The following is a 9,327-nucleotide window of genomic DNA, read 5'->3' on the forward strand; positions in this document are numbered from 1 at the left end:
CTGGATTTGAGAAAAAGGAACCGTTGAAGCAAGAAATAAATTGGTCACCCTGTGATACCTTTGTGCTCCTTGGGTTCTCCAGCCCAGCAAAGCCCTCAGCCAACCTCCCTCTCCAAATTCTCCTCTCTGCTGTGATCCTTGAATTAGCAAGGATCCTTTAAATTGGTGTTAAACCACCCCTACTCCCAAAACTTTTCATAAATCATTCAATGCAGAAATTATTCACAGCAGGACATGAACCTCTCTTGAGCTCAGCTTTAATCTTACATCACTGTTGGAATTGCAAGAGACAATCTGGTCCATTCTCCTAATGTCTGGCAAGGAAGCGTGTAAAGGTGGTACGCGCATTCTGTTGAGTTATCTGGGTCTCTATGGATGAGATGAGTGTCAGAGTTGGGATGTTCTGAAACTTCATTTGGGTGTCCCTTGTTTGGACCTTGGGACACATTTTCTTCTGGAAACATACTTGTTTAAATGTTTACTGGGTTCTCAGGCCAGTTAAAAACCCGTGTCATTGTTATAATTGTAGGAGGGCAAAATTTGCTACGCCAAAGACATGGGTCTCTTTAGCAGGAGGATTATTTTAGGCTGGTTATTTCTAAGTAAAAGAAGCCTCAGGTAGTCTTTCTTTTTACCTCCCCCTTAACTGCCTAAATTAATTTGGATAAAGGGCCTGGTCCAGGAAGAGCACTCTCACCAGAGATATCTGCAAAGAATGTGGGCTGGGTGTGGTAAGGAAAACTTGGAGGGCCTACAGACCAAAGTCCTCCCTGTGTCCATTGTCTCTGCAAGGCAGAGCAAACCTTTGTTTACCAAACATTTGTTTTCTCAGCTCCAGGTTAATTGCCTTCCTCCCCTCTGACTTTCCAAACTCTTACCCACTTCTCTCACATGGTGTCAATCAAAAACTAATGCAAGGACTTCCCCTGTGGTCCAGTGGCTAAGACTCTGCGTGCCTAATGCAGGGAGCCCGGGTTCAATCCCTGGTCAGGGAACTAGATCCCACATGCCGCAACTAAGAGTTCACGTGCCACAACTAAAAAAAGATCCTGCATGCCCCAACTAAAAGATCCCGCATGCCGCAACGAAGATCCCACACTCAGGAATCCCGCGTGCCACAACTAAGATCCAGTGCAGCCAAATTAAACAAAAACAAAAACAAAAACTAATGCAGGAGGCTGCAACTAAGAAAAGAGTTTATTTGGGGTCTTAAGAATTGCAATTCAGCAGATACAGATAGGGTAATCCCCAAAATGTCACCAAGTCCAACCTCGTACCTCTCCCCGCCTGAGACAGGCCAATGAATCGAGAGCCGAGCTGTTGGGGCAAGGAATAGCCACTTCATCCAGAAAGCCAGCAGACCAAGAACATGGTGGAACTAACGCCGTAAAGAACCATCTCACCCAGGTTTGGATGCTAGTTTCTTTTATGGAACAAAGAGGGGGAGCTGAAAAGGTAGAGTAAAAAGGCTATAAGTTGCTGTAAATATTTCCTGGTTCCGGCCAGACTCTGGAAAGTATGTGTTAAATTCTTCTTTCTGGCAGCCGTTCACAGGTGACCTGGTTAGGATGTTTCCTGTGAACTAAACAAAGGTATTTTAAGTTAAGGCTCAGGCATGGGAGGCAGAGTTCCTGGAGATGGGCCATTATGTGTACTTTAAGCTATAGGCAACAACTCTTTATTTTTTATTTATTTATTTTTAAAATTATTTTTGGTTGCGTTGGGTCTTTGTTGCTGCACATGGGCTTTCTTTTAGTTGTGGCAAGCGGGGGCTACTCTTCGTTGTGGTGCGCAGGCTTCTCATTGCGGTGGCTTCTCTTGTTGCGGAGTACAGGCTCTAGGCACACAGGCTCAGTAGTTGTGGCGTGTGGACTTCAGTAGTTGTGGCACGCAGGCTCTAGAGCACAGGCTCAGTAGTTATGGGCACGGGCTTAGTTGCTCTGCAGCAGTGGGATCTTCCCGGACTAGGGCTCAAACCCGTGTCCCCTGAATTGGCAGGCGGATTCTTAACCACTGCGCCACCAGGGAAGCCCTTAGGCAACAACTCTTTAGTGATTAACTTGTAGCAAAAGCAATAGAATACAAAGGTTAAAGTACAAGTAACAGATCCAGTATGGAGTCAGATTTGTTCTTACCTATCACAAAAAGAGTATTCTGGGGAAGAGAATGAGTACGGGGCTTATAAAGACAAAAATCCACAAGGCTGTTAAAGTTGCTTGGTGAGAATTGTGATTCTGACACAATTCAGAAAATATTTGTCCTTACGTAATCACAAGTTGTTTAATGGTAGGGGTCCAATAAGTAGGTAGACTGTCACAGTTATTTTAGGATAAGGGTCTGATAAGTATCTTGAGTTTCTAGCAGATGTTCTGGATACTTTCATTAGGATAATAAGCAGTCAAAAGGTCAGATTCCTCCCAGGCTGAAACATGTGCATAGGTCACACTTCTTCACTAGCCTTCCAGCTCTATTGCAGAGAGCTCTTTTAACGATACTGACTCCATTTTGATTTTCCTTTCACTATGGCATATAGGCTTCAATCGCCTAGTGTGTCCTTGGTCTCTTTTTTTTTTTTTTTTGGTAGGGCCCCCATAAATGTGTGATGGAATTTGATTTTCTCCTGTTATCCTGTCTCATGTCAATTCTTAGACCAGCTGAAGAACCTAGAAAGGGTGGAAGGAAATTCTTCCCTTCCCCAACACAATCCTTGAAGCAGCCCAGGCCCTCCTAAAACTTGAGTGCTGGGCCTGACACAGGTTCCTAAGCTTTTCTGAAAGCTAAGGCTTGAGGTCTATGGGGAACTTTAAATGAGCTAGGCTGTAGGGAAAGAGGCTTAGGCTGATGGAGGAGCCAAGATTGGGGCATCGCCAGGAGGCTTAGGGGAAGACTAGAAGAGAAGGTGTCTGTGGGGGATCTTTGGCCATTGTGGATGGGAGATGGGGAGAAAGGGAGTTTTCAGGGATGGAAAGAGTCCATAATGAGCTCATGGGAGGCCAGTGATGGAGGAGGAACAAAGGTTATTTTACAAGCTGTTCCTTCATAAATTAGGTAATCTGATAAGTTGTGAAATGCGTATATGAAATTGGGGTAGTGTTTTGGAAGGGGTTCTCTTTTTTTATAGCAAAAGAGATGCCAGGAACTCCCCTACTCTCTTCTAGAGTAAATCACTGGATTACATCAGTGTATCAATTGAAGGCAGCCTTCTCACAAGATAGCTATGGGTCCCCAAGGTGGCTGATGCCAGATGCCAGCCTTCTACAGGTTGACTTCCCCCCAGGAGGTACCTGGATATGTGAGCTGAAAGCACTGAGCATCAGCTCTCTTGGAATCCCAGGTGTGGGGCATCCTCGGCTGAGCTGGGCTCTGCCTCCAGGACCTCCTGAAGTCTTGGTTGAGATCTGGAACACATTGACATCATGGCAGTGGGAGACCAGCATGACCCCTTGGACTTTATAAGACCTATTTTCAATGCTGATGCCCTAGACAGTGAAAAGCCATAGCTTGCTGGACTCACTAGACTCTGGGATGGTTTTAAAATATAAATTTTATTATTGTTCAGGAATGGGGAGGCCAACAGATCAGGAGAGGATTGCTGATGAAATGATTATTACTCACAGTTCCCAAGAGGAGTGGGGGTGGCTTACCATAGTGTGGGGAAGTACCAGCTTTGGTTAGAAGAAAAATGAACTTGAGAAAAATGTGGGCAAGAGGCTTTATTGTGGTTTCTGTGGAAAGAAATAGACAAGGCAGTGTAAGCAGGCTGAGGATTGGCTAGATGAATAATTTCAATGGTCTCTGGGTGTTCTCTAGTTGTCTAGTACTGGCCCTGGGGTGATTAGGGCAGGGGAATAGTGGCCCTGAGGATGAGAGCCTGATGGAGTAGGTGGGAGGGGGTAGGCTCTGGATTGGTTAGTTGGCATATGAAAAGTACTAATCCCAGCTAGTCTTTACTATCTCTAGGAATTGGCTAGCCCTTGGAGGGGCAGCCATCCAGGATCAGCAAGGTCCCAAGATGTCAAAGGATTGGAAATGAAAATTAAAAAAACATGATTAGAGTGTGGAAGCTACATGGACTTCCTTTTTGGCTGAAGTGAGATGCCCCCACCCCTACCCACCACTCTCCCCCATGGTTCTTAGATAATTTAGGGTAGGAGATACTGTGCTTCTTGATAGTAAGGCAGATGGGGCCTCAAGCAAATAATTAGAAAAGTGGTAGAGATGTGATCATGTTTGATCTCCAAATTTGTGAAGCATTCCATGCTAGTTATAGTAGTGAGAACTCAGTTGATTAGGCTCAAATATACAGAAGGAATTTTAAACAACTTCTATTTTAAAACGTCTCTGCAGCTCTCATTATCCTAATAAAATGAAAGCAAAAGGGAAATGGATGAATATTTAAATCAATTTAAAATGTATTAGCCTGGGCAGACATAGGGTTCTTTGGATAATTCTTCAGACACTGCACACTTTCAAAGAACTACAACTGATGGGGATCAAACCCTGCAATAAACATATGAAGGCTATCAGAATATGCCATTCCAAAATATGTCTCTCTGGGATATGGATTATCTTGAGTAAAGGCCATTGAGAACCAGCATACACAGGAAGAGCTCTTTACTTCCCTTTAACTGCCTAAAAATAGAGTATAAATTTCTTCTTTTGTAAAGGAAATCTACATTTATATATATATTCCATATAAAGATGTCTCCATACCAGGAAGAGAGCGACTCCCAGAGACAACTCTTATTACCTGAGAGACTCTTATCTGCATAACATCCCTCAGAAGCACAGCGAAGGAGTGATTAGCCCTAGCTCTCCCCTGAGTGAAGTAGTCCCCTACTCTACCACCAGTAGGACCCAGAAGCATGTAGCTGAATAGTTGAGATGCAACGCTTATTACAGGAAAAAACACCAAGAATGAAATGTGAAGGGAGAAGCAAGGCCAGATCTTGGAGAACAAATGTGGGGCAGGTTGGGGAAGTGGTTCAGAACTCCATTTCTGAATGCAGGGGGAGCCCTGAGATGCTGTTTTCAGAGAGCCTTTGGGACATGCTTTAAGGCTGTGTTTGATGGTTGACAGTGACCGATTAGGGCTACACATGGCCAAACCCCTCAAAATCTTATTCTAGAAAAAATCTTCTAGGAAAATACTGTCAATAACAGAAAATGTGTAGTGATAGCAAGTTTTAATTGAAAACCTAAGGACCAAGGCCTGGTAGAACTGGGCTGGAGGGAATTAACAGGAATAATAATCCCATCAAAATATTTATTGAGAGTTTACTAAACTTCACATACATAATTTCATTCAACCCTCAACCAAGTCTAAGAAGTAGTTATGATGATCTCCTTTTATAGATGGGAAATCGAGGCTTAAAACTATGAAAGACAAAATGTAGTGGACAATTAAGGATCTAGTTTTACCCAGCCTACTGCAATAGGGAGAAGGTTCACTAACACGGATGATCTCAATAAAGGGAAGGGGCCTGGAGTTTTATAGAAGCAGATAAATAAGGAAATGCCTCTTGGGAATCCTGGAAAGGGTGGAGATAGGTCTTGGAAGCTGCAAGGTCAGGTTGTCCTGTCTGAGATAGCCATTTCCTGGAATACAAAAAGGTGGAGGGATTTTGGAGTACAAAGGGATGGCGGGGGACTTCTTAACCCTCCATGTTTTCTCAGGGCTCAGGTAAAATTCAGTGGTCTCAAAGGTTGAGAAACATATTCAAAGTCAATCAGCCTGTAAGTGGTTCAGCTGGATTCAGACCCAGTCTGACAGGTAAAATCTGTTCTCAATTTGTGGCCAGAATATCAGTTAATGTAAATAGAAAGAGAGAGAGGGAGAGAGAGAGAGAGAAAGAGAGAGAGATTGAGTAGCATTCAGCCAGGAAAAGCCAGGCCAGGAAAGATTCCAAAGAGCAAGAAACAGCCCCAGTTATCCCATGAGCCTGGATGTTCTAATTAAATAGCTCTAGGATCAGCCTTTGAGGAATCCCGCAAACCAGGGTCCAGGATGAGGGTCCCAGGTTGGGAAAGTGGGAACAAAGTCTCAGTCTTCCTATAGGCAAGAAGAACAATCAGAAACTGTCAAAGACCCCGAGGTGGAGGCTGTCTCCGTTCTCCTTTCACCTTAGATACTCCTCTGGGCTTGTGCAGACATTGGGGCATATATGCAGGGGCCAGAGAGAGGCCTCTTCCCCTTCCGAGGAGCTCTTCAGGTGATCCTCGCAGCTAACTGGCAGAGCAGCTAGGCTGCTTCACATTAATTAGCCATCATTCTCATGCACTCATTAAGCAAGTTCAAGGACCTTTATCACTTTGTTGACTGAAGGGTAAAATGAAAATGAGTTTTTTACACTTGTACAGCTTAATAGTTAAAAGTCAGAGAGGTAGTTCTGTGCTTTCTCACTTGCGGGGCCTCAGATAAACTTTCCCTAGGGCTGCTAATGCACATGAAGTGTGCTAGCCACTGATGCAAGCTATTCAGTGATTAAAACAGAAAATATCCTTCCGTTTCTGATGCTTACAAGCTAATGAAGGAGATAATGAACACAATAAATAAGTAAATTATGGAGAATGATAAAACATGATATGTGCTTTAGAGCAAGGTGAAGGGACTTGGAACTACTGGGGGTGGGCTTTGCATTTTAGATAGGGTGTTTGGTTGAGAAGTAGATATGTGAGCCTTGCAGATGTAGGGGGAAGGGTGCTTTGGACAGAGGGAGGTGCAAGTGTGTTACGTGTGTTCACGGAACAGCAAAAAGGTCTGGTTGGAGCAAAGGAAGGAAGTATGAAATAAAATTCATATTTTCTAGCAAGACAAGAAAAATTTAAGCCTAAATTTTTTTTCTCTGCCCTTTCACCTCCCCTCCCGCCTCTACTATGCATTGTGTATCTGCATTATGCCTGGACCAAACCTCCCCCAACAGCAGAAATACCTGCTCAGCCATAAAGAACAACATTCTCCTAGCACCAACAGGACAACTTCTTAAAAGATAACATTCCTTCTTGATCTTATAAGGGGTCACGATGACCCACCACGTTGTACTTACAGATCTGGGTGTGCAAACTATCTATGTCATTTAACATACAGCCCTCTGTCTCAAAAACCTGTATAACTATGCTTTGACTTCTAATGGATGGATGGATGGGACAAGTCTGAATTATGATGGAAAGTTTGAATTAGTGTTCCTAGAAGTTAGCAAAAATGGGGGAAATATTAAAATGCATCTTTACTCAATAATTCGACAGTGAACAAAACCCTAGGAGGCAGAAATTATCTGTCTGCAGTTGAAAGGATGAGGGAGGAGGAATGTGGAATAGGCAAAGAAGGCAATAATCCACCTGGATTATTACCAGGTGCGCTAACATCCCCTCCTTTGGCTCCTGGGCTCACTAGGAAGCTCACTCCCAGTCTCTGGAACTGCCAGGCGTCATGGCCAAACCTGCTTGCTGGTGGGGGGAAGGTTGGGGGGAATGGGAGGTTGTGCCAGGAAGGCTTCTCAGAGGAGATGAAGTTTTTTTCTTTTTTTAAAAAATAAATTTATTTATTTATTTATTTTTGGTTGCATTGGGTCTTCATTGCTGTGCATGGGCTTTCTCTAGTTGCGGTGAGCAGGGGCTACTCTTTGTTGCAGTGTGCGGGCTTCTCATTGTGGTGGCTTCTCTTGTTGTGGAGCACAGGCTCTAGGCACACGGGCTTCACTAGTTGTGGCACGTGGGCTCAGTAGTTGTGGCTCATGGGCTCTAGAGCACAGGTTCAGTAGTTGTGGCGCACGGGCTTCATTGCTCCACGGCATGTGGGATCTTCCCGGACCAGAGCTCGAACCCGTGTCCCCTGCATTGGCAGGCGGATTCTTAACCACTACACTACCAGGGAAGCCCTCTTTTATTTTTTTGAGATATAATTCACCTACAGTGATATGCACCGAGTTTAAGTTATGGTTCATTGGGTTTTGACAGAAAAGGTGAAATTCTGACTTGAGTCTTGGAAGGCTAAGGGTCAGGAGTACAGAGCACGTGCAAAGGCACAGAGAGCTAAGAGGGCATTCAGTTCCTGGTGGTGGTAGTTTGTACCAAGAATAACATGCTGCTTAGGTACGACCAATAGATAAGGCTGGAGAAAAGTCCACACATGTACATGCAAGAACTAGAAACTAGTTTACAGTTCAGAGTTTTATTGCTATTGTTGGGACCCAGGGTCAGCCACCCCAAAATGTGCCTCAATGGCACATTGATTATTTTGAATGAAAGTTACTTAAGAAATGGCCAGTGCAAGAGGGACTAGCTACTCCTCCTCTCTGCCACCCTAAAAGCAGGAAATAAATCTCTCACGTGAAAGGCGCCCTCCCTGCATCTGGAGGTAGAAGGACACCCTTAAGGAATTTGGGGCTGAGAAGCCCAGATAAATAAACCTTGTTACTTTAATTTACTCCCTAAGCCCAAACTCTGTTTAGATTCTTCGCTAATTGAGCACCCAAAACCCAATGTTTCTTTGTCCTGTCAATTCCTCATAAATTTGTTTGTCTAAAAAGTATAAAAAGCTGCCTGCTTTGGCCACTTCTTAGGTCCCATTTCTCTGAGACCTCTGGGCACAGGATTAAAATCTGTTTCTTTTGCTCCTGTTCATATGTCTGTTAATTTTATTATTAGCCCAGCCACAAGAACTCAAGAGGGATCGAGGAGGAAATTTCTCCCTCCCTGACACCATTTTTGTGTGTAAAACCTTAACTCCCAGTAGCAAGACCTCTGCCTTCTGCTTTCTCTTTGGAATTCTTTGACCCCTTCCATTTCATACGGTGCCACATCCACACAGCTGCAGGTGGTGTTGCTGAATTCCCACAAATGCAGTCTACTACGTTACCCCCTACGTATCCAGCCAGCTGGCTTCCCAGCCAGTTTCTGACAGTGCAGAGTCATTTATTCTTGAGGATGTAAATATGCATATCAGCTGATCTGGGATTGCTATTTTTGGCTGTGAATAAGGACATCATTCAAGAGTTATGAGAAAGGACAAGATTTCTACAATATAAACACACCAGCCCCTCAGTGGAAGAGACATCCCAAACATAGTGAGAGCTGAGAAACTAATTGACCATGGTTCAGTTACTCAATACATATGAGTGCTTTCTATCTGCCTGGTGTGCCCCTACTTGCTTCCCAACTTTACTCAAATGGCGTCTCTCCTTGAGGCCTTTTCCGGCCTCCTCCTCCCGTGCACAGATTTCCCGTGTACCCTTCTCTGCTTAGCTTTCTCCTTAGCACCCATCACAATCTAGCAAGAGTACACTTATTTTACTTATTAATATTAGTAAAATATTAGTAAATATTAGT

Source organism: Neophocaena asiaeorientalis, unplaced genomic scaffold (assembly GCF_003031525.2).
Source record: "Neophocaena asiaeorientalis asiaeorientalis breed wild unplaced genomic scaffold, Neophocaena_asiaeorientalis_V1.1 scaffold597, whole genome shotgun sequence".
NCBI lineage: Eukaryota > Metazoa > Chordata > Mammalia > Artiodactyla > Phocoenidae > Neophocaena > Neophocaena asiaeorientalis.